The sequence below is a fragment of the Camelus bactrianus genome, chromosome 8 (genome assembly GCF_048773025.1).
Source record: "Camelus bactrianus isolate YW-2024 breed Bactrian camel chromosome 8, ASM4877302v1, whole genome shotgun sequence".
Lineage (NCBI taxonomy): Eukaryota > Metazoa > Chordata > Mammalia > Artiodactyla > Camelidae > Camelus > Camelus bactrianus.
In genome coordinates this window covers 84,945,075-84,972,114 of record NC_133546.1, presented here as the reverse complement: position 1 = coordinate 84,972,114, position 27,040 = coordinate 84,945,075, and the positions used below count along the sequence as shown (strand labels likewise).

The 27,040-nt window shown below is 35.2% G+C and overlaps 1 long non-coding RNA gene across 1 annotated transcript in view; it reads right to left on the bottom strand.

Moving 5' to 3' along the window:
* The window catches only part of LOC141578411 (uncharacterized), a 46,295-nt gene that overhangs the window by 7,842 nt on the left and 11,413 nt on the right, over positions 1-27,040 (bottom strand). Inside the window, exon 2 of the long non-coding RNA XR_012508804.1 lies at positions 412-553. This is a non-coding gene — a long non-coding RNA (uncharacterized LOC141578411). The remainder of the gene's footprint in view (positions 1-411; positions 554-27,040) is intronic.

Sequence of the window (27,040 nt, the reverse complement as noted above, 5' to 3'; positions counted from 1 at the left end):
CCTTGTATTCTGAATCACTGAGTTGCTGGTTGTGGGACAGTTCATCTTGCTTCTTATCTGGATACAGACTTTGCTAGAGTAAATTCTAAATCTTTGTTGTTTAATCCACTGAAATTTGGATTAAATCCACACACACAAATATATGAGGACATTTAGCCTATATACAAAATCAGGACATTTTCATCTTCAATGAAAGTTAAGGGCATGAAGCTTTGAAAGTTTTCCATGTTATCAATTACACCTGTATTTCCTGATATAACCAGCCACCTGGTAGTTAGCATTGGCTACCATGAAAACATTCTTAAGCATGAATCATTCTCTCCTGCTAGATTATCTCCTTTTTTCTCACTTCTATCTCTCTTGAAACCTCTTATTCCTTGCTCCCAACTTCTTTTTTTAGTAAATACATACCTTAACAACTCCTCTTTTTTTTTTTTTTTTTGGAAATACTCTTTCTTTCAAGATTGAGAAATAGTATGAAATATTTGATTTTCAATACTGACGTTTAATAGCAGTGTGATCTCATCGAAGTTATGTCTCAGTCAGATTCAATCTGAAAATGAAAACAAGTATGAGTATTATGTGAAAAGGGGTTAGATATGTGATAGCACTTCCCCAAATTGTGTGTATTGCTGGGGTCATAAATTTCTAAAAGGGAGAATTGGAGGCTCATGGAAAAGACAATAACCAACCCTTTGAAGTAAAGCAGTTTGGGCTGCCCAAGTGGGTCTGCAAAGGAGACCTGGTGCAAAAGATTATGGAAAGCTGCTGTCTCCACATATCTGTTGGGTCTCAGTGGCTCTTGGTCAGCAAGATTTTCATTTGGGAAGATGATGTGGGTGTGGAGCCAAAGACAGCAAGAACTAGCTAGAATCCACATGTATCTCTTTGTTACTCGTACCTCTAAATTAACAGATTTCAGATGAGCTGCTTTATTTTCCCCTTCCAAAATTTGTAAAAAGAATTTCTTATTTGGGCCAGTTAACAAACTATCATACAGGATAGGGGATTCTTGTAAACTATTCTAGCTTAGCCAAGATGACAGTATAAAAAAATTGCTGCAAGTCAATTAATTTTCCTGTCCTTTAATTTCTTTATTTCTAAAATGTTTGATTTTGCTTCAGCAACTCAGTGTCATAGTTGTTGGAATCACATGTGAATATACACTGAAAATTACAATAATGATAAAAATTGTTGTTTCAAAGTAATTGTGACAACATATTTTAAAATGATTTGCCTAAACACATCAATCTGTGAAAATAAATATTTCATACATTTTAAAAATAGAAGCCTCTTGAAACAGTGTGGGCTTAACTTGTCTTGTGTGTATCTGCTTGTTCTATAGTCTATGATTGTAGATTTCAAATTTTTACAGTGCAGTATGCACAATTTACATAAAAAATTCAATAATCATCTGTTAACTAAATCCTTACTTGTGACTTATAAGATAATACATTAATAATTTAATGTTCATGACACATACAGACAAAGAGGTGGATAGCTTACAAAATCTATTACATGGAATTCTGAAGTTCTTGTACTACCAAGAAAATTATAAATACAGATTTGAATTTTATGTAACTGCTGCTCTGATAAAATTAGTTGGAAGGAAATTCAGTGCTTTGAGTTTTTAATCGTTATGATTTTTAATATTTATTTACTTCAATTTTAGCTAATGAACAGTGGAGACCAACACACATTTAAGCTGGTAATTTCTACTTCTGGCCAGAAACACATAGGAACTGTGTATAAATAAATGCAAATGCCATTAATGTATAGATTTTTAAAGTTCTACTATATTTTTCTTGGAAATGAAGAGAACTTTCAAAATTATCTTTCTTAATCCTATCATTTGATAGATAAAAAAAGAAAATTACCCAGATAAAGTAAGAAAAATTATATAGATCATAAATAAACTTTTTGTATAAGTTACTGAAATTTTCATGTGCCTGCTTTATTTTATTATTGCTTTTTGTAATACAACTGACTACTTACACCAACCACCAATTGGTATATATGTTACCAATTGTGCACATATTTCTATGATTCAGTCATACAAATGTTGATTATGGTTTGTTCCAAATTCATTTGGATTTGCAAACCTAATCATAACTAAAACAACTGAGGAATTAGAAATTCATTTTAAACAAAAATCAAAGGAGACCTTGCAAGATACTATCCCAATCAAACCTATGGCCCTATTGCAGAAAACAGATTTTAACAAATCTGGGCTAGGCCTTGTTATGTACATGGTATATAGACTGAGGTTCAAACCACAGTGCCTGATGTTGGGAGTATGTGGTCTTATTAAGATAGTGAAAGACATGTAGTCAGTAGTTACAGAGCAGTGCAAGTATTTGACAATGACTGTTTCATAGGAGAGGCAGTGAAGAATTCATTTCTGTGTTTTCATCAGAGACATAGAGTTCAAAACAATGACTTTGGTCCTAAACTTAGGAGATTTTATACTACAATAAATAGTAGTAAGGAGGATGTGTGGATACATTGTGTTGTGCATGTGGGGGCACACACACACATGCCTGTTGTGGGCAAAGGTATGTGTTATTGGCAGGGTTAGCTCGTTTAGCCAATACTAAAAACAAGGGGTGGGACATAGATCCCAAGTGACTTTGTGATTTTTACTATTAATAATTCTAAAGAAAAACACTGGCAAAATAAGTAAAAATTACAGAGTTTTTCTAGTTTTTAAATCCAAAATCTGTTTATTTTTTCAAGCTACTGTTATTCTTAGTGAAGGGGAATAACAGTTCCTGCCTTTTACAGTGAAGGAATAAAGAGTATTCATGATGTGACTTTTCATTAAAATATGAAATTTTCCATCCTAAGGTCCTCAAAAATGAGTTATTCTACCCTGATCAGAAATGGTCCTCTGGGCATTGGCTCATATGGGATAATTTAATGGAATTTCACATTCTGTAATTGAGACTATATGTTCATCTAATGATGCCAAGCATATTTTAAAAACCCCTCAATGCTGAAGTTTCAGTCTCCTGCCATGATTGTTCATACCTCTCAGTTGATTAGTAATTCTAAATGACAATGCAAATCAAAGTGAATTTTCATATTGTGTTTACACCATTAGTGAAAATCTAATTAAATATCTAATAATTAATGCAACTCCTTCCAGGAGAGTTAATACATTAGAGAATGTCAATGGGGAATATCCAGTGGGAATATTACCTTCATTGTTGTGTTTCATATTGTGAATTGAGTGAATTATAGTGTATATTATATTTTATATGCATATTTTTTAAAAACTGTGTGGGAAAGACAATCCAGTTCTTGGTACAGTAATGTAACTTTCTTTTAGTTGGACATTATTATATTGATGTCTTACACCAAGTCACCCAGTCAGCTAGCCAGTAAACATTTAGAGAGTGCCTAATACGTGACCAGCACTGTGTTAAATGTTAGTGATATAGAAAGTGTTAATATAGAGACCTTTTTCTCAAAAGGATCTTTTCTTAAATTACTAACCATTATAATTAACTTAAGCTTCTAATTTTCAGTGGGGAACTTTTGAGTGGAATTCAGAGAAGGTTATGGTGTGTATTAAAATATCCTTTGGCATTCTATTTCCACATGAGGAGTATTTATCTTCTCCTACTTTTGGGCTTGAACTTGTAACTTGCTTTGGCCCGTAGGCTATCAGCAGATATGACGTGATGCAAGCCAAGGCTTGAAATGTGCTTATGCACTGGGCTTTCTGTCTTGTACTCTACCTCTACCATGAGGACATGCTGAGTAGACTGATTGGCCTCAAACAATTCAAAGGCACTTAAGTTTAGACCTGAACTGAACCCATGTCCTGGAACTAAACCTAAGTGAGGGCATCAGAGTTCTCAGCAGAGCTGGCCCAGTGGGTCAGCAGTTTGAGGTAGAACCCCAGATGAACAATTAGTCAGTGCATAAGAATACTTAGCTTTATAAGCCTCTAAGCTTTGGGATGTTTTGTTGCAGACCCATAGCTGACAGACACAAATGAATCTGTGGTTTATAATGATTGCAATAACAGATCTGTTTTTCTTTTTAGATCTTGTATTTAAAAATATTTACAAGAGTATATATATGTGTCCTCTGTTTTAAGGAAACAGAGGCTTCATCATTATTTAACTATAATTTAAGAACCAAGCAACAAAGGCAGAAACAGTGAAAACATCAATGGTATAAATGTAATAATATGAATGATTCTATTCTGCCAAATGTATCCATGACAATTTCTTAAGTGATCATCAAAGTATAGGCAAATTATTCTCCTCGGAAGGCCCTGTAAGCTCCCTGTGTAGTTAACCAGCTTACATAAACATGGAAGACAGTGATGGAGTTGCTTCTTGATTTAAAAAAAAAAGTTGTGTCAGCGTGTTTAGGTAATTTTTTAGAGTTGTGTTTGTGTTTCATCTGAGTTGGCTCAAAAAATGACAAATAGGCAACATAAATATAAAAATTCAAGGACACTAAGAGAAAGAAATATGTGCTAGACTTAAAGCCATTAATATGCAATTGTTAACTCCTTAAAATAAAGCACACTCTTATTTTATATTATACACCTCTAGTCCTTAGAGCTATGTCTTTCATGATGTTGGTATATCATGTATGAGCAATAAATAGTATTATGTGACTCAATGATCACACATAAATATATTACTAATGAAAAGTTAAATGTTTAGGGACCTTTGTATTGTTAGTCCTTGTATAAGTTACTAAATTTACTAAAACAACCTTTTCATGTACACATGTACATTAATAATAGAAAGCCATCTGGCATAAATTAACTGTATTTTCAGTGATTATAGTCACACCTCAAATCTCTGGAAGCAGTTATTTGGTACACTTTGACATGGACCTTTTAAAAACTAGATTAAATTATTAGTAGCTGTAAAATCTCTGACAAGAAAATGCTTCTTTCAGCACATTATATGTAAATATAAAATTGAAAGAAGGACGTACCCTCCTGTGAGAAAAGCAAATGTAAACATCCAGTTGTGTGGATTAGGTGAAGCAAGGCCCTAGCGTTCACTCTACATACTTTTATAGTGGGCGTTTTTTCACCGTGACTCTTTCACCTCAGGTTGACTAAATGTGACTTGTTCACAACTCAAAATTTAAATAGTTTGAGCTCATGTACGCCTTATGAAAAAAGCGAGATTCAGCATTGCATATTTAACTCTTAAAGTGTAAACTGTCTCATATTTACTATCACACAAAATAACAGAACAAAAATAGGTAAATACAGTAGAAAAATATAAATCTGTAGGCAAAATTGACCTGTAAAAATAAATGGGATTATTCCAACAATGCAAATTAGTTTGCCTGTATACAATAAATTAATGTAGTATGGCACATTAATAGATTACAAAACTACAAGGGGAAAAGCAATTGATCATTTCAGAAGATGCAGAGAAAATACGTGATTAAAGTCCAATACTGGTCCTAATAAAAAGCTCTTAGAAAACAAGAAATGAAAGAACTTCTTTATTCTGACAAAGAATACCTGAAAAAAAAAACAACAACAAAGTAAACTATTGTGATGAATACAAAAAAGGTAAAAACATTAACTTCAAAATTAGAAACAAGTTAACAATAACCTCTATGACCTCTTCCATTCATCATTGTAAGGGAGGTACTTAAGACCTTAGTAAGAAACAGAATCAAGTGTATTATTTACTAGAATCTGAATGAAGTAATCTAAACTGTTTATGTTAAAAAAACCAAAAAGATAGGTATAAAAAGAGTAGTTTTCAGAGACTAAGTATCAGGTGTATTTCTATGCCTAGAAACAAAATGTTTGAAATGCAATAAACACATACAATTTTAACCACAGAAAAATATGAAGAAAAGAAATTCACCAAATAAAAGTCTTGCATGCCATCCGAAAAAAAATATGACTGTGTGGAAATGCATTAAAGATACAAAAGTAACTGGATAAATATAGCTTCTTCATGAATATGGAAAGCCAATATCTTAACCATATAAAATCTTACCAAAGTGATTCAGATTTAATCTCTATGATTAAATTCTGGCAGAGGTTTGAATGGTACTCAACAAACTTACTCTAAAATTTATATGGAAAAAGACACAGCCAATAATAGTCAAGTTATTCTTGAAGAAAATTAGGTGAGTGTAAATTCCAGCCATAAATATTAGCCAGTAACACTTAGCAGAAAAGATAGAAAAACACACAAATGTGAAACTTTAAGTTTAAACTTTAAACTTTAAGTACAAGAGATGTGGTGTTGGGGCAAGGAATAGCGACTTTATTTGGAAAGCTGGCAGACCGAGAGGATGGCTGACTAATGTCTTGGAGAACCATCCAGATCCAGTCACAATACAGGCTTCTTTTATACAAAACAAAAACAAAAACAGAAACAAAAAACAAACAACAAAAACAAGGGAGGGTGTATGGTTGGTTGTTGCAAACTTCTTGCTGTAGAAATTCTTTGTTCTTCCAGCTGTCCATGTGGGTCAGTTCATGGTGTCCCTGTAAACCTCCAACAAACAAGTGTTATTCTCTATTCTGCAGCTTCTTATCTTTATGTGAGTGCAGAGCTAGCAAGACTAAGCCTAGGAAACAGGGCACAGTGGTCAAAACAAAAGGAACAGATCTAATATAGAGTCAGATTTGTTCTCCTCTATTACATTAACTTCAGAAAATTATAATATCCTTATAAATTAAAGGTGTACACACACGAACTCCAGCAATTTTTTTCCTAAGTTACCTTCAACCTTCTGCATGTGTTCTGTGTTCACCAAGATAAATATACAAGTATGTTCATAACATCATTGCTTATAGTAATCAAACATTGTAAATAACTCAAATATCCACTTTTTGGAAAATGGATTAATGGAGTAATTTCTAAGTTGCATTCTAAAAATTTCAGTTTTATAAAAACTAATAATTCTAAATATAAAAATTGTAGTAAAGTGAATGTTTCGGGGGAAATTGAACAAAAATATAACATTTAATAAATATAAATGGCAACTTAAACTAAATGATATCATTTTATTGATATATATGTGTGTTCAAGAAATTATAAAGAAAAGCAGGAGAATGCATTTTAAAATCTCAGGATACCTCCATAGTGAAGAAAGAGAGGTAAATAGGATAAAAATAAAAGCACATTAGGGGCTTTAATAATAAAGTACATGGTTTAGTTAATTTCAAAAAGAAGGTTCATAAATTTCAGTTAGCCAGACAATTATCCACTTTTGTTGTTTAAATTTTATCTTATTTATTTTTGTGAAAATAGTACAACTTTAGCCTTATGAAATTTGTGGACACTTCCTTTCTGACTTACTACATAGTTACTTTTTGTCATTTTTATATGTACCTTTAAAAATATATATTCTGTGAGGTGTACAAATTGTTAGACAAAAGTTGGAAACTCTATAAGAAAATCCTCTCTATACTTTTTTTGTCTAATTAATCTAGAAAGTTTCAAGGGATTTGTTTGTTTTTATTACTGTAAATCCTCTCACTTTAATTTTGAGTTTCTCAATATCCCGACATTCTTTTTATCAGTCTACCCTATATCTACATATATGAGAGGACCAAGACCCTGATGCCACAATCATTCTTCCCAGAGGAAGCCCATGTCCTGGGATCTGTAGGACCCAGCAGCATATATAAATATATATTTATCTACACTGGCACATTATAATCACTCATAATTACCTTTGGACTCACTTTTGGTGTTGAATACTCTATATGTCTGGACAAGTGTACAATGGTATTTATCCATTATTACAGTACCACACACAATTGTTTCACTGCCCTAAAAATCCTCTGTGCTTTACCTAATCAATCTTCCCTTTCTCATAACACTTAGCAATTTTTCATCTTTTTATTATCTCCATAGTATTGTTTTTTCCAGAATATCATGAGGTTGGAACCATATAATACATAGCCTTTGTAGATTGGCTTCTTTCACTTATCATTATACATTTAAGGATCTATATTATCTTTCTATGGCTTAATAGCTCATTTCTTTTCAGCACTGAATAATAATCCATTGTCTGATTGTACTATGGTTTATCCATTCTCCTACTGAAGGATATTTTTGTTGCTTCCATGTTTTGATAATTACAAACAAACCTGATGTAAATATCCTTGTGTAGGTTTTCATGTGGACATAGTTTTCAGCTCCTTTATGTAAACTGCAAAGAGTTGACTTGAAGGATTTTATGGTAAGAGCACATTTAGTTCTGTAAGAAACTGCCAAACTATCTTCCAAACTGTTTTAATCATTTTGTATTTCCATCAGCAATAAATAAGAGTTCCTGTTGCTCTACATCTTGGCAGGATGTTTGGTGTTGTCAGTGTTCTAGATTTGGTTAGTCTAATAGGTATGTAGTAGTAACTTCTTGTTTTAATTTTTAGTTTCCTAATGACATATAATGCTGAACATATTTTCATATGTTTGCTTGCTATCTGTTATCTTCTTTGGTGGGGTGTCTGCTCAGGTAAATTGCTCATTTTTTAAATCAGGTTGTTTAATGTTCTATTGTTGAGCTTTTTAGAATTCTTTGTATATTTTGGCTAATAGTCTTTTATCAGATATATTTTTTGCAAATACATCCTCCCAATCTGTGGCATGTCTTATCATCCTTTTGACAATGTCTTTTGCAAAGAAAACAAATTGTGATTTTTTTAAAAGTTCAACTTTGAAATTATTCCTTTCGTTGATCATGCCTTTGGTGCTTTATCAAAAAGAAAAGTGAACAAAGTCAAAATATGGACTAGATAATCCTTTAAATAACAGAACCAAATTTCCAAAGATGGAGCAAAATACCATAATGTACCTATAATATAAAAACCAGTTAAAATGACTAGTTTCTTGATATAAAGTAGAAAATACATAAAAATATATAATTAGAAAAAGTTTAACTACAGAATAATAACTATCAGGAAAAAACAACAAACAGGTTGTTTTTTATATAATATTGGCAAAACTGGATTAAAGAAGACAGCTTCTTGAAATTTATGTTTTGTAGAAAAGTCATCCTGAATTTTATATACTAGAAATAGCCAAAATATTATACAAGTATGAAATAAATGAAGTTATCTTCAGTGATATAAAGAATGAGGGGTTTAATGCCTGAAAAATACATCTGAAGGAAAAACAAAAGAAAGTCACACAAAAAAATGAAAATAAATGAACAAAGTTTTATGTGGAAAACAAAATAGACAATCATAAATAAATTAGTCAATAATACATATGGATAAGCCTAAATTGAGTCAATTTTCCTATTAAAAGACATTAAAATGCATAGATTCTCAGATATTTGGGGGGAATCTCTATGATATTTGCAAGAGGAACACTTAAACATGCTACAAAAATTATTGAAAATAAAATATGGAAAAAGAAACACCAGAAAGAAATACCTATTACTATAAAAAGTAGTTATATCAGTTTTAGATTTAAGCAACATAAAAGAGCAAGGGTAAATATATTGGAAATGTCATGTTTTATTTCTCAGTTTGGGTGGTAGAGTAATGGATATATATTTTATAATCATAACCTGTATGTATCAAATGTTTCATAATTTAGAAATGCAAAGAAAAAAATATAATCAAATCTTACTGTAATGTAACAAATAATTAAACATTTTTTTGCATGTAATTCCTGGGTATTAGTTATGTGTGTGTATGTTATATATATGAATGTTTTTGTGCTAGAATCAAATTATGCACACAATTTTGCTCTATGAACATTAGACATTCTATATTGAGAATCCCTTATGGTTTTAAAAGAGTTTAAATATAATTAATAACAAAGTAAATTTTTATTTGTGAAAACCATAAGAAATATAATTACTCAGCTTTACTGATGCTGTTACATTGTTTTTAATGCTTCACACTGGCATTTTTCTATTAAAATAACCATTCTAATATCTCTTTATTTATGCATTTGAAACGACTTTAACTTTGTAATTAAATTCTCAAAAATCTTTAGTGAATAATATAGGTTATGAAATTTAGAGACAGAAAAAATATTACTCACAAGCCCATAATTAACTAAATTTAATCTTTGATATAGAGACTTCCAGAACGGAATCATTAAAAATATACTCAATATTGTAATCATAAATTTTGCACAGAAATTTTAAAATGTTTTACATATCCAAGAAGTCATTAACTCTGTTTTCCTTTTCTTCTTTTTCCCCACTTCTTATACCTGATATGGATCAGTCTTGAAGGGATCATCAAGAGGACATGACTGCTGGAATGTGTTTCACTTGCCTTCTCTGAAGAAGCCCCACCAAGTACTCAGCCTTGTGACAGTAATGTGCTTGTTGCCAAGACTACCTGGACAGTATTTTAAGGCTTCTATGTAAACTTTTAAGATTCTGGTGGGGTTGCGAGGAGACTCTTGTGGCTGCTCAAGACAAGTCTCATAAGTAAGTTATCTTGCTGATAAGACCTGCCACCCACTAAATTGCAGTGCTCTGCTTCTTCCTATGGTCTCTCCTTCCCCTCTGTGTTGGACCAGTTCGTGGATCATCAAGCAGACTGGGCTGAAGTACATCCTCCAGCAATTCTCTCTGTGAAGATGTCTGGGTGTAAATTTTTTGGCATCCTTTTTATTTCTAGAAGTATATTTGGCTATCACTCTCACAACTGCCAATTTGTCCAGATGCATAGTTTTAAGCTTAGAGTGATTTATCTTCCATTCATCATGATGAAAATGTCTCTCCTTACGCAGATTCATTATCACGGTGGCCCAGTTTTTTTTTTTTTTATTTCAATTCGAAATTATATAGGCAGAGGTAACTTTTCATCAATTGTGACATCAATGTTTTGAACAATTTTAATATACATGCTGTTTACTGAAATAAAATTGTATAACGTAAGAGTTGTGGGTTAAGTTTTATTTGGGGCTAAATGAGGACTATAATCTAGGAGACAGCACCTCAGGTGGCTCTGAGGAACTTTTCTGAAGAGGCAGGGGGAAACTCAGTATTATATATGTAATTTTAGTGAAGGGGAGTATGTGCAGTCAAACACACATTGAGTTCTTTTGCCAGTTATGAGGAGCAGACATCACTGTTAATGAATTTAGTGCTCTTCTAGATATAAGAAGATGCAAGAATTGGGGCTCATAAAATTTTCTCCTGAAAACATCTATCTGAATCTCTATTTTGTCAGTTTTCCCACAGCACAAAGTGCCCCATTCCTAATCTCCACCGTGAACTTTCAGGGAGTGTTGGAGGTCAGCGGTTACAGTGGCTTGTGATTGGTTACAGTAGCAAGCAGAGGTAGATGGCAAATGGTATAAATGATTATTCTCCTTAACATTTTTATTTGAATTATTTTTGATTACTTTTTTCTCCATTATAATTTTATATTTTACTTGAAAATATAAAGACTTATGATTGATAAAAATTCACTGTTAAATCTTTTATTTGTAAATATTAGAAAAGAAAGTTATTTTTGCTATCTCAACATTTTTATACATTTTCTTTTAATTGTATATGTGTTATTAACCATATAATAATCAATAATGTAAATTGATATAAAGTAACATGCATTTACAAAATCAAACAAGTTAGACTGAAATATCATTTTAAGAATTATTTTTATTTATTGGCATTTATTTTGAAATATTTTCAAAATAGACGTGATCCTCACTTTGTCTACCTGTAGATTCAATACCCTTTAACATAGCATTTATATAATCTTGTCTTACTTCTTACATTTTAAAAAATGTATCCTTTTCTTAGTACTTACTATTATTTTTTTAGGATAAATATATAGTTACCATTCCTTCTGATTCTTTGAATGTCTTAGTATTACTTTGGCTTAACTACAAACATAACAACCTTAGTGGTAACACAATTATAGAATTATAATATTTTCCTCAAAGCTTTATAGCTATTTCCATAATATATTGTGGCTAGTCAGTCTTTAATAGAAGAAGACAAGGCTATTCTTTGTTTTCTCTAGAGAAGTAATTTTGTTTATATTTTTTTCTGGTCCACTTTTAAATTTAACATTTTGAAATAGATATAGATAAATATCTATTTTGCATTATAATTAAGCTTTAAACATGGTATATTCTTTTACTTATGTTGATATGCCTATTTCCCTGCCCTGGGAACAGATCTGGGTATCCAACAGTTTGGCACATTTTCTTGGTTGTTCTCTGATTGCTAAGAGTCAGGTCATACCCATACTTTAGCAACTGCACTGGATGACTGAATTTCTAATGTTATTTCCTTCTTTTGAGCTGCAGTTTCATTAAATTTATGTATTATTTATTGTAGAAGCAAATAAAAGCTTATATTTATAGGTAAATGGCATAAGTTTTAGTGGAATGTGGAGGTCACAATACACATGTTTAGTTGATATAGATCTTTACTCTAAATAATGATGAAATTTTTTGATGTTAAATTGCCTTCCTGCTTTCCTTCCCTCTTCTTTTCTTTCTTTTTGATTGGTATTTTTTGCTCTAAAGTTTATTTTTTTGGCAAAATCTTATTTGAATTGATACAGAGATGAAGGATACACACACACACATAAATGTCTATATAAACTCTACTAAATAAATAATCATAAAATCCCTGTTTCTCAAATCAATTCAAAATATTTTAAGAATGCTGCTTTCCTTGAATTAAACTTAATTCTTCTCCTCACTTATTTATTAAGCAGCATTCCTTTGTCATGCAGTGACTATAGCTTTGTTCTTCCTGTAAGTAATTGTGTTTTATAAATTTGTAAGCAACCAGAGTGATTTCAGAATTTGTTAAAGATTTACAAAAAATTGACATGATCTTAACCACATGCTGCTATTGCCAATATGCCCTTTAGAGTGATGTTTTTACTAAAAGCAATGTCTGACTCCTTCACATTCCTACAATAATGGCCTTATTATTATACTACAAAAGATGACATCTTCAATCAAAAAATGTCTAACTCTATAACAATATTCCATGAATTCACTTATTACACAATATTAACAAACTGCTTAAAGAATGAATCAAAACCATATAAGATATTATTTCTCATGTATTGGAAAAAAATTATACGATGAAGTAAATTAAATCTAGTAGTGTGAAAACATTCTAAGCCTTTCTAGTGATAAAAACTTTAAACATAAAATATTCTACTTCAAAAATGCTTTCAGAGATGTTATAAATGGTGAGAGGATGTATATATCATATATAGTTTTCTGTTTATGAATTTGATTATATTATAGCAATGGAACAGTGTAATATTAAATTTTAAAAAATGCATATCAATTGAAGATATAAATTAACCTCAAATTTGGGTTGTAAATAATTTTATATTTAGCTTTCAGTTTTCTTTATGTGTTTTTATATAATTTCAGGAAAATAATTATCATATATAAATGTACACATCTGAGTCTTTATCTAATATGTCTCAATCTCAAGAGTTCTAAAACCCCTCAATTTCCTTCTTTCCTTCCTTCCTCTTTCCTTCTTTCCTTTCTTCTTTTCTCCCTTCTTTCCTATTCCTTTATTGGTAATTTGGGGTATAAAAGTTAATTGTTGGCAATATTTTATCAGAACTTTTAATGTGAATGAAGGATGAGAGATATATACATATATACACACACACATATAGTGATGATCCAACTTGGAATAAATATTCCCATATTTCTATGAAAAATTATGAATGCATTTAACTATAGTATGTTATTCCTTAACATTTTTCATAATATACAGTATATGTACTTACAACTTTATACTGTGAACTTAATTGTTTAATATCTACCTTCAGGCATGGAAGAGTTTTTATGTTATTATAACGTATACTTTAATAATGTGATAAAGGAGAATGACATGGTGTTAAGAAATTATGTTAATGTAATGGGCTTTATGAATTCACAAATTAGCTGAGCACTGAGAGTGATTGGAATTAGATAGGCAAATCTCTTGAGGGGAGTAGGGCATTGATGTGTAAAAGATTATTTCTGAGAGTGAGAATAGCATGTGTATGGCCCTGTAGCATGAGGGAACATAGTAAGTACGAGGATTGTAAGAAGTATATCTATGGTAATGATCATGAAGGTGAACAAGGAGTGATTTGAGGCAACTAACAAGGGTAAGGCCAAATATATAACAGTCAGCATATTACAGCAGGCTGTCCGGCCAGCCGGCCCTCCGCCCGCGCCGCGGGGTGGGCAAGCGCCCCGCGGGGGTCTCGGGCTCCCAGCCCACTGCCCCGCCTCCCCGCCACCCGCTAGGCGTCGTCCGGGGACGCCCCTTGCCGAGAGAGACCCTCAATCACAAGTCACCCCGCCCTCCCCACCCTCCTCGCCGTGCCACGCAACCCCGCCCCCGAACCGCCCTCCCGATCTCCGCGCAGTACCCCTCGCCCCTCGCCGGGAAGAAGTGACTCCAGCAGCCGTGGCGGCTCTTTGGGCCCAAGGGGCGGGCGCGGCAGCCATTGGCGGAGGCCGCTGCCTCCGGCTGTCAATCCCGCGGCCCGGCCCCGCCCCACCGGCGGAGCGTGGCAGGACGCAGGGCCGCGGGGGCTGTCGGGACGGCTCCAAGATGGCCGCGCGCTTGGGGTCCGCACCTGCTGGCGGCCTCGAGCCCCGTTAACTGCCACCGCTGCTGACCGGAGCCGCCAGTCGGCCTGGCGACTCCGTGGGCTGTCCCCGCGGGGCGGGAGGCCGCCATGGCGACCCTGGAAAAGCTGGCGAAGGCTTTCGAGTCCCTCAAGTCCTTCCAGCGGCCGCCGCCTCAGCCGGTACCGCCGCCGCCTCAGCCCCGTCAGCCAGCACCGCAGCCGCCGTCGCCTCAGCCGGCACCGCAGCCGCCGCCGCTTCAGCCCCCTCAGCCGTTACCGCAGCCACCGCCGCCTCAGCCGGTACCGCCGCGGCCTCAGCCTCCTCATCCGGCACCGCAGCCGCCGCCTCAGCCGGTGCCGCCGCCGCTTCAGCCCCCTCAGCCGGCACCGCAGCCGCCGCCCCCTCAGCCGGCACCGCAGCCGCCGCCGCTTCAGCCCCCTCAGCCAGCACCGCAGCCGCCGCCGCCGCCGCCGCCTCAGCCGGCACCGCAGCCTCAACCGCCGCCGCCGCCTCAGCCCCCTCAGCCGGCACCGCAGCCGCCGCCGCTTCAGCCGGCACCGCAGCCACCGCCGCCTCAGCCTGTACCGCCGCCTCAGCCCCCTCAGCCGGCACCGCAGCCGCCGCCGCCTCAGCCGGTACCGCAGCCTCAACCGCCGCCGCCGTCGCCGCCTCAGCCCCCTCTGCCAGCACCGCAGCCGCCGCCGCTTCAGCCCCCTCAGCCAGCACCGCAGCCGCCGCCGCCGCCGCCTCAGCCGGCACCGCAGCCTCAACCGCCGCCGCCGCCTCAGCCCCCTCAGCCGGCACCGCAGCCGCCGCCGCTTCAGCCGGCACCGCAGCCACCGCCGCCTCAGCCTGTACCGCCGCCGCCTCAGCCCCCTAAGCCGGCACCGCAGCCGCCGCCGCCTCAGCCGGTACCGCCGCCGCCTCAGCCCCCTCAGCCGGCACCGCAGCCGCCGCCGCCTCAGCCGGCACCGCAGCCTCAACCGCCGCCGCCGCCTCAGCCCCCTCAGCCGGCACCGCAGCCGCCGCCCCCTCAGCCGGCACCGCAGCCTCAACCGCCACCGCCGCCCGTCCACCGTGGGTCAGGAGCCGCTGCACAGACGGTGAGTCCCTGCGGGCCCCTCCCCAGCCCTGCGCGGGTCTCCGTCCCTCCCTCGGCCTCCCCCGAAGGGCCCGAGGCGGTCCGGGCCCCAGGCCTCTGCTTTCCCGGCTGCGAAACTCGGGAAGGAACGGGGCTGTGTTGTGATCCGAGGCCGCGCGTCCCGTTCGGCTTCCTCTGGGCCACTCCCACCCCTCTCCTTCTCCGGGCCAGGTGTAACATTTTGTCTTCCCTTTTCAACTGAGGGTTTAAAACAGTGTTTCAGATAACTGTCAAAACGCTATGCATGCAAAACCCTAGGTTAACTTAAGGGAAGGAGTAGGAGAGAAGAGGGGAAGGAGCGAAGTTCACTGGTCACTTCTGTGGGGGTGGGTTAGATGGTCACAGTGGTGAACGCTTAACTGCTACATGGCCCCGTGCGCTTACCAGCATAGTCGTTACTGTTACTAACCCCGGACAGCACTGGTGTTAAGGAGGCATGACCACGGACCGTGTGCTCATTGAGCTTAATTTTACACAAACTAAGATTTCCACAGAATCAAGACAGGCAGTAAACGCCAGCTGCAGAGGACAGCTTGTGCAGGGTTGGGGAACAGCATGGCATGATCAGAACTTTAGTTTGACTGGCTTGAAATGTAGAGGGAAAGGGAAACTTCACACTGATGAATCAGAGAGGAGATAGCTGTTTTTATTAAACTAAAATGGTTAAATGAGCCTTGTTGGTTAATGATTTGCCTTAGCAATGTGAATTTGGATTCTGCAAGTATTGTATAAGTTCTGTAAGAAGCTTGTTTTAAAATTTCAAAACTCTTAAGATATTAGAAGTTCAGTTTTATTTTATAAGAATTTTTTAAAAAGTGTTTATTTAACTCAATTAGAACTGAGTTCCTTTAACATAGACTTTATTATCTCATGTATTAATACCCTCTAGAGGTACACAATGAAAAATGTGATTTATAAACAGACACATACAGACACAAGGAAAACAGAGTATGTAGCTTCAGTAACAGTTTAAGAGAAAAGTCAGAAACAGAAATTTTCCCTGGTCAAAATATCAAAAAAAGCATCTGGGGCTTATATCCTTTAATTGATTTGAGCTCTAAATGGACAAATACACAATTTTTTTTTTAAATTGCTAAGAACAAGATTCTTTTTCACGTTGAATAATGATTTTGAAGTTTAAATAAATACTAACAATAGAGCTATGAGGGAGGAAAAATATAAAATACTGATTTTTTTTTTTAATCTCACCGTAAGGTGCATTCTTAAATACATAGGAGAGAACTGTCATGATTTGCGCAACTCGCTTGCAAATAGTTCAACAGTATTAACAATGATTGAATTTAGATGGTGGGCATATGGGAATTTATCATCCTATTAAACAGTTTTCTGTAATTCTGAGACTTAGAATAAAACATTGGAAGGAACCTGTTAGACATAATGCTCTATGTGAAGTAATTTGTTCCCTTTGTGAAATTCTAGGAAGGTTAAAATGCATGTTCATAACATCAAGAAAATCACAAGCATTTACGATGTAATCAGAACTACCTGAGGATCTGTGAAACTTGGTGAGTTGGTGAATTTTTTAAAATGTCTTAAAACATTTTGTTTTTACAAAGATTACAGGAGTAAGAGAAGATAAATTTTAATCAACTCTTAATATTTTTTTCCTGGTTGATGTGATATAATTAAATGTGGGGAAAAAAGGTAAATTCTAAAAGGAGACACTACCTTGATGGTTTTCTATGGAGGAAACTCAAGCAGGAGGAAGTTTAATTTAAAAACATAAATTACTGCTCTTTATAATACATTCTAAGTTGTCATTCTTTTGAATTCCTTCCTTTCCAAACAGGTGTGTTATTCTGGGAGATCATCAGGACTTCTGGGTATTTGGAGGTACTGACCTAACCAGTGGAACTGCTGATTTATAAGAAGTTGTCCAGAATTTTGGAAAACTGATTAGTAGAGGTAAATAATGTTTCCTTGGCAAGTGATGACAGAAAGTGACTTGAGTGAATTTTCCTTTGTTTTTAGGCAGATGTACCTAACCATGTATGTTAACAATGATTACAGGCTGGAGACCGAGAAGAACTACCATTTTTGCCAGCTGGGATGCAGAAAAATTTGGACTTCTGGGTTCCATAAATGGGCTGAGGTAACTAAGACAGAAAACGTATCTTCTTGGTCAACATGTATCTCAGGGTAATCACAGATGTGTTCCATTACCTGATATTGTTTTAATTTGGATAAATACTCAAGAAAATTTAAGAAATAGAGTTTGCTTTTGCTTTTACATCAGTTTGGTAAAACAGAACAACCTCTTAATTACTAAGTACAAACCAAGTTTTTCATTATTTTTAAAATATTTTAGTTTCTATTTGTATTTGTTTTGTGATAAGTAAGTAAAATCTGTAAGCTCAGAAAATAGTCAAACCTAGGAAGCTGCTTCTGACAAGTGAATTAGCTTATTGAAAATCTGATATAGATCCTTGGCATTAATTTTCAAGTTTTTACAGTTTCCTTGGATTTCTTCTATCTAGGAAAACAACATGCTCTTTTAAGATGACTATACTCTGATTATAGTCTCTCCTTTATGGATTCCGTACTAAATTGCAACCATAGGTATATTTTACCATTTACAAAAGTGCCTGATTGGGAAGTATAATACAATCATTTTGTAAATTGAATTACTCTAAAATTTCAAGGATTTATTTTTAATTCAATTATGATTAATTTTCATTTGTCACTGGCTCTTAATGCTTTATTTTAAAGTGTCTTTCATAGGCCCCCTTCTTTCGTCTTCTTCCCTTAGGCTCTCTGTCCAGTAACTCTAAGTTCTTACATGTTCATGGTAGGCTTGTGTGTTTTTTTTAAAGGCAGGTGCACCAAAAAGCACTTTCCTGTGACTATCCTCTGTTTTGTTCATCATTTATGAGTCCAAATTTTATAGAATTGATTTGAAGAATGTCATATCTTTCTTATCATTGTGTCTGGTTTTTAAAATGCTTTCCTTCTGACTCATTTCTGCATACTTTACAATAATAATATGAATCAAATAAGTATGGGAATAAAATCACAGTTACTTGTATCACATTTGATTCCATTTATATTGCAAAGTCTTATTATTATGTTGGTGTTATGAACATGCATTTCATAATACACTTATTTAGATGAATCAGATCTTATTCATTAAGGTCATTTACTTTTAGAAATATGTAATTTCTTGTGAATACATGTATATAGAAATACATGTGTCTTTCTATAATTTAAGCAGCTTAGAATACAGATAAAATAAATCCAAGATACAAGATAATATGCCTTGCATTAATTTAAATTCATGTGAGTTAAAAGACAATTTGAATATTGTTTCCCATTTTCTACTAGCTTCTTGATCATATTCAGCAGCACATTTACCTTTACATATAGTTAAGGAATCTTTTTTATTTCTACTGTAGCTCTGTCATAATGGAAACTCTGCAGCAGAATCAGCTGTCATCTATCCCGTGTGGCCAAGTGCAGAGGTGAGAATTCTCATTTGTGGGATGACCACTCACAGCTTTAAATGTTTTTACTGTAACTGCTCTTATAAGGTAGCAAGCTAGAGAGAGAGAGAGAGAGAAACAGAGAGAAGAAAGGAGTTCTCTCTGCATATTCCCATGTGTGTGATGGCATTAGTCTTCTTCTGCTGTATTTTTCTAGAATGTGTGTGCGTGTGTGCATGTATGTGTGAGAGAGAAATGTCTTGTCTTTGTCCTAATAGCCACTCTTCTCTCCCTCTAGTTTTTTCTCTATCCTCCCCTCCTTTCTTTTTCTTTTTCATCAATACCTTCTCTTTCAAAAAATTCTTGATAAATCAAATTTCCAACTTCCTCACTTTTAATATGGTAAAGTTACTTGGATCCCCAACGTCAAGGGATCTCATACTTTAATGTCTGTAAGGATTGCCAGGGACACCTTTTAAAAGTACAGATTTCCAGGCCTTACTTTGAGCAGTTCTCTTCCAGTAGATCCAGGGTGAGGCTGAGCATCTCCGAGCCTTCCCCCTTCATATTATGGTGCAGGGGATCAGGGGCAGTTTTCCTCTGGGTCTCCGTGCTGTTGCTATGAAAAGTGGCTACAGCATCACTAATATTTTTCTTTCTTGTTTTAATTGCATTAATATTATGAAGCAGTTAATAGCATTTTCTTAAAATTATGGTCAAAGGCATAGGCGTTTGATTTACAATGGTATCTGCAAACCACTCTTTTACTGAATTAATTTGTTTGTTTTGCTTGTATTTCCACAATTGTAAATGCTGTGAGTTAAGTGACTGCTTTGCTTCAACTACAGGAGAATGTGAAAACACTCCAGGAGAGAGAGGTTGCATATATCAATGCAGACTCATACACAGAAGGTAAATTTTATTTCAGATTGTCATTAAATAGTATACCAGTATTTAAGTCTATCAACTCCAACTCATAAACTAGGATTATCCTCTTTCTATGAGATGCCTCAATAATACCTCCATTTCTCCATTTTACCAGAGAGAACACTATTATGATTCAAATGAATCAATATGATTCATAACTAAGCTATTGATCCTAATTTCTTTAGAATATCTACCATTTGCCTATCTTGGATTACTACTTAAAACTTTAGTACTTTTGACATTCTTCCTGTGGAGCTATTTTTAAAAGTTGGGGTAAAATATTTCATACAGAAATAGTTCCTGTATGTATTGGACCAACTCTGAAATAATCACCCACTACAGACTTCCTTTTGACCCTGACATGTGGCATGTGCATCTGTAGGCTTTCATCATATTATGGTTATTTCCAGGTAAGTGTCACAGGACACATGTTAGTTACTGACATGCTCTAGTCTAAAGTCTTGATATTGAATTGAATGAATGAATAAAAACATGAACATTATGGCCTTACCACTTCCTTTGCCAAAGACCCCTAGGTACTGCTGCCGTAATGAGCAATGGCCCTTACTGTTACTGCAGGAGCTGCGGCCTTAGCAGCAGAGTCTGCCTCTGCAGTCTCCTATCCCGAGTGTGTGCTGCAGCCTCTCTGGCTCCTGAAGAGTTATTTCCACCTTGTGTTTTAGTTTTAGCCAGACTGTTTGTCTTTCTGTCTATTTATCTACCTACCTATTTATTCTAAAATCTTATTTATTTGTTTTATTGAAGTACATTTGATTTATAATATTAGTTTCAGGTGTACAGCAAAGTTACACAGTTATATACATATACATATACATATACATATACATATACATATACATATACATATACATTTTTAGATTCTTTTCCATTATAGGTTATAATAAGATACTGAATATAATTCCCTGTGCTATACAGTAGGTCCTTGTTTATCTGTTTCATATATAATAGTGTATATCTGTTAATCCTGAACTCCTAACATCTCTCTTCCCTTCCCCCTTTCTCCTTGGGTAACCATAGTTTCTTTTCTATGTCGTGAATCTATTTCTGGTTTGTAAATAAGTTCATTTGTATCATTTTTTTGTTTGTTTACATTCCACATATAAGTGATATAATTTGATATTTGCCTTTCTCTGTCTGACATACTTCACTGAATATGATAATCTGTAGGGTCCACCCTATTTTTAATTCTCCAGGAATGATGCCTTCAATTTGAAATCTGTTATATCTTGTTTATAATTAGAAAATAAAGTTAGAATTAAATACAGGTTTGAAGTCCATTTGGAGGTATTAAAATACTCTCTTATTTATTTTGCAGGCAATTATACCCTCAGAGTTGACTGTACACCTCTTCTTTTCCAGTTGGTATATAAACTGACAAAAGAGGTATGTAAATAGATCTGTCATAATGTTTTCTGATGAGTAGATAAGTCAATAACTTTTGTTTTCTAAATTACTAATATTTAAACTGGTGACAGACATAGCTGATTTGTATAAATAACATCAGCACGAGCTTTAATACACTTCTTATGTGACATAACTATGAGAACAGTAGTGCTAGTCTGTGTTCTAATAATATTTCCTAATAATTGTATACATTTGTTAAAATGTGCAGGGTCTGTTGTTTCATGGGGCAGAGTCTCTTTGATGTAACAGAAAGAATACTGAGCTGGGATGGGGAAGCCTTGGCTGTGAAGATTGCCTTGGCTATTCATTCATTCATTCATTCAGCAAGTATTTATTGTGTGGTTACTATGTATCAGGTCCTATGAAATGAATTCTAGCAGCAACAGTGATAAAAGGACAAGGTTACTGAATCCAAATACTTTGTAATCTAGAGAGGCCACAGACCTGTAAATGAGGACTCATACTTCACTTGAATATTGGATACTATATACAGTGGAGGACAATTGCGGAAGAGAGAAGCTAAGACCCTGGGGTAGCTGGTGAGGTTGGAAAGCATTAGAAGGTGTTTACAGAAGGATTAGTGGTTAGGCTGTAAAATGGAAGGATGTGAAAGTGGGGAGAAGGTTTCTCCTCAGAGGACACAAGAGCTAATAAAGACATGGATGTGTGAAAGAACATTTCCTGACCTCTGGGTAATGCAATATAACCTAAATGTAAGGTGTTGGTGAAAAAGCTGGTAAGAAACGGGGCCTGACACATAGGCCTAAATGTTCATAAATCTGGTGATGGAGAAATTAAAGAATCTTTAACAAGTTTGTACATTATCATTTTTATTCATTAGAAAAATTACTCTGTATCAGTGCAGTGAATAGGTTAAGCTGTAGTAAGTCTAAAAGCAAAATGGAAATAATTCCACATACTTATTTAGCGCACAGGAATTTATAAATACTAGTTATTGATGTAAAAAGTACTCTGAAAATGCTAATGCACTCTGAATCTCTAAAGGTTATGTGATCTACTCTTTGAGAATATGTGTGCTTCATTTAAATAACCCCCCATTATAGAATTTAACTGTAGAAATGTTTCTTTCAAGTAGGTATCACTTAGATGACAGTGGGAAGTATCTGTCACATCTCTGTGGTCCTGTTTCCCAATTGCCCTTCATCTTGCCCTGTCCTTTTCACTGTTAGTGTCTTTAACATCTCATCCCAAGTGAGCATCCTCCCATGCCCATCACAACTCCCACCATACTGGGAAGCTTAGGTCCTTGATCCTTTTATTGAAATGTCCCATAAAAACATCTTATCTAAAAGCACGCTGTAAAGACAGCCCTTGTTGGGGAATCCTTCTCAGGAGATACATTTACACTCTGTCCTACAGAGGAGGCTCCTGCCTTTATAGGAGGGGTAGTAAGAATTTTAGGACCAAGAAGGAGAAGCTTAGGTCTATCCCCTTTGTACATTTATTTAATAAGTATTAAATGTGTAAGTGGTTACCATAATGACAGGATAAATCAAACAGAGATTCTGCTATTAGTGTGTTACCTGTGTAGCCAGGAGAGACTATGATCAAGAATTTTCAAATCCAAGATAGAGATTAAAATCACCAAAGTGAATACAGATAAAAGTGTGGGAAGCAAAAAATAAATATCTTAGTTTATTATTTTACATGTTGGAATTAAACAGCCTGCTTAATGGGAAATTGCAATTTTTTTTCCAATTTTAAAGCCTCTTTTATGTTAATTTGAATTTAATTTGCATGCCACTTGTATTAGATACAATACATTTGTCTTTCAGAGTTTTTGTTTTAGGTAGTTTTTTAACAGTTTAACTGGGAAATTAAAATGTATCTTTAGAAGTTACATTATCAGGATGAACTAATTAATTGTCCAGAAGAGAAGAGTGAGATTTTATAATCTTTTTTGATTTGATTGTCAGTGGAGGAATCAGACATCATTCATCTGGAGAAATGCTGTTGGTTGCTGAGGGCTCAATCCCGAACTGGATGATTTGACTTAGAGACATTTGGCCCATTGGCTTCACCGCCAATTTGTCCATCTCTGAGTGAAGGTGGGAATCCTTCTATTTTCTACAAATGTTCTTTGGTAAACACGTGAGCCTTGTTCCACCTTTGGAGCCTTGTGTAAGTCGGTTTACCTTTCTGCACCTGAATATTCTCATATATAAAATCAGTTTGACCAAGACAATCATTATGAAACTGTGCTCCAGTGCGGTGCCTCAGCATCTGGTGCAAGGTCAGGGTGGTGGACACTGAATAGGCAAAGCTCTAGCTTCCAAACGTGACCTCACCTCTTCCTCAGCTGAGTAGTGTCTATTGTATTTCTTTTATATAGAAGAAGGTTCCACTGCTGTATCCTTCCCCCACCCTTAAAAAATTAAGAAACCACTGGACTAGACCATCTCTAAGGTCCCCACTTAGCTCTAAACTTTTCACTACTATATATATATATATATATATATATATATATATATATATATATATATATATATTAAATGAGGTTTACAAGGAGTAGTTGTGGCTGATAATCACAAAAACTGTATTTGAAATCTGAAAGCTTGGGTTCTGCTTCTGATTCAGACCTTTTTAAAAAAATTTCTTACTTTTAGCAAGTCATTTAACTACTTCTTAGCTTCAATTTTCTGCTCTTTGAGGGCACAGAATTAGATTCTTGAAATAGACAGTCTGTATTCTTCAGGTTTCTAGTGTGTTTTAGTAATATTTGTTAGGGGAGCTAGAACAGACAGGGCTTCCACTTCAGCAGTGCAGTTATGTTTTTACCTTTTTAGAATTAGAGATTGAGAAATCATTTCATTTGAAAACAAAATGATTCCATTTATTTTTTATGAAAAGTTTAAAAACCACAAGATTAGATTATAAATTGCCCTTTATTTCTGAAATTTAATATATTTATTTATACAGATTAAGTGGTACAATGAAGACTGCAGTACAGAATTTCTTTCTCTTATAATATAGTGTGTTAGTTTTCTTTGCTTCATGAAGGAGTTGTATGAAGCTTGTTAATAACAACACAGTATATCTTTGATAGAGTTCAACTTTTCTTCTTCTTTTTTCTTTTTTCTTCTTTCTTCTTAGTCTTTCCAAATTAGGATAATTGTGTCTCTGACTTTTTTCCAGTTAAATTTTTAAAATATATTTTAATTTTTTACATTCTACAATCACTTTTGACTTTTGGAATTAATATAAGATAGAGACAGGTAGGCAGACAAAACCAAACACTAAATGATAGTATTTTCTTCTAGGAAGTTAAATTTTGGTTATAATTATTCCAGGGGGAAAAAAAAAACTTCCTAAGACAGTGGAAACTACTGATAACTTTTAAAAACTAAGTCAGTTTATGCGAGTCATGCCTCCTTTCATAAGCATGTCATTATTAACAGGAAGTTTGTTGGCTGTGATTTATTCTGTGTTCCTATTTTACAGGTTTATTTAATGCTTTTGGTGAAAATCATGACAGCCACATAGATTTTAAGGAGATATCCTGTGGGTTATCAGCTTGTTGCAGAGGACCTCTGGCTGAAAGACAGAAATGTAAGTGTGTTAAACATCACAACATTTGGAAGCTATACAGAGAAAAAAATTAGCATCCATTCATGTAAAAAATCATCTGATTAAGGCTTGAATTTTCATCCCTCTGGCAAATAGCAATCTCTTGCTGAGGTTTTACTGAGGTCAGTGTAAAGGTTCAATCATCTATTCTTTTTTACTGTGGAGTAATTTAAGATCTTTGTTATTAATAATGGTTGATTTTCCAGATGAATGTACAATTCATGATAAATGAACTACATCATTCATGATGTGTTTGAAAATGTTAAGCATATAGAAAATATTTTCTGGTAGTCTATATAGAAAATTTGTCTTGCTTAACTTGAATTCCAACTTATTTTCTAGCACTGTGTATATTGATATTAGCAAAATTAAATTTATGATAAAACAATTTTATTAAATACTAAATTTACCTTTTAAACCTAGCTAAAATATTATAGCGTAATTTATAAGCATATTACATTAATAAATCTTAACCATATTTGGTTAGGAAAATGCAGCAGTTTACATTTAATTGGAACCTAATTCTTATATATTCACTAGGGTCATTATCTCTGCATATTTCTAAAATACAGCTTCACAAATACTGCGTATTTTGGGTATGATACTTATTCAATATTCTTTAGTAATGTTGTACTGTGATGTACTCAGTTAATTTAATAGCATAATTAATACATAATTATTACACACACGGGTGTGTGAAGTAGATAATTATTTAATCTTAAAAATTTAGATTTCTTTTATCTTCCCTGATAGTATACCATTACTCTAACCTGGCTTTGTGATAGATTATTTGTTCACATTAAAGTTCTGGTATTAAAGAGGCTGAAGTCTTTGTTTCTCAATTGAGGTTAATTATTGTCGTAAATTTTTTTTTAATTTATTTTTTGCCAGTGGACTAGTGGAAGTTAACCAACTAGACTAACTAGCAATTTTGCTGATATTGATGTTAATTAGCAAAGTGCTGATATTTCGGATTTTTAGCTTGTTGTATATAAACTTCATTGAAGATTTGAGATTGTTCTTAGGCAAAAATATTGGGTGCACATTAATTACACTGGAGAGGCAAAATCTTTGTACAGTCATCTCTCATTATCTGCTGAGGATTGGTTCTGAGACCCCCTCAGATACCAAATCCATGGATGCTCAAGTCCTTATGTAAAATGGCATAGTATTTGCATATAACCTATGCACATCCTCCTGTATACTTTCAATCATCTCTAGGTTACTTGTAATACCTAATACGATGTAATTATTTGTAAATACAATGTAAATGATATGTAAATAGTTGTCAGTGAATAGCAAATTCAAGTTTTGCTTTTGAGAACTTTCTGGGAAAATTTATATATATATATTTATATAATTTTTGACCTATTGTTTATACCTGTGAATGCAGAACCAATGGATACAGGGGGCTGACTGTACCAGCTTTTTGTTGATTCTTAATGTAGATGGAATATTTTCAACATTGTAAGAATCAACTCTGAAGTGATCAGTTTTAAATATTAGAAATTAATTTAAAAGCTTGAATTACCTTCACAAAATCTGTGAGATATTGTATAGTAACTTGGCCCTTCTTTTTCAGTTTGCAAGAAATTTAACTTTAGATTTAGGTGAAGGATAGAGTTCTCTAAGCTGGCTAATGATATAAGGAGAGAGACTTGTGAAGTGTACAGGAATTCCTACAAGTTCAAAGGACTTTAATGACACAATCTCCTCCAAATAAGAACTTAATCCAGAATGTAATTGTTTGAGGAACTAAGTAATTTTACTAGGGCGGCTTGTAATAAAATGTATTATACTTCAGAATATGAAAGTAATTTCCCTCCATAAGAGTTTCTTTTCTTTAGTTTGCTTCAAGGTATTTGATGTTGACGGTGATGGAGTTCTCTCTAGGGTTGAACTGAGAGACACGTGGTTGCACATTTAGAGGTCTGGAAGGACAACTGCACCGATGATACCCT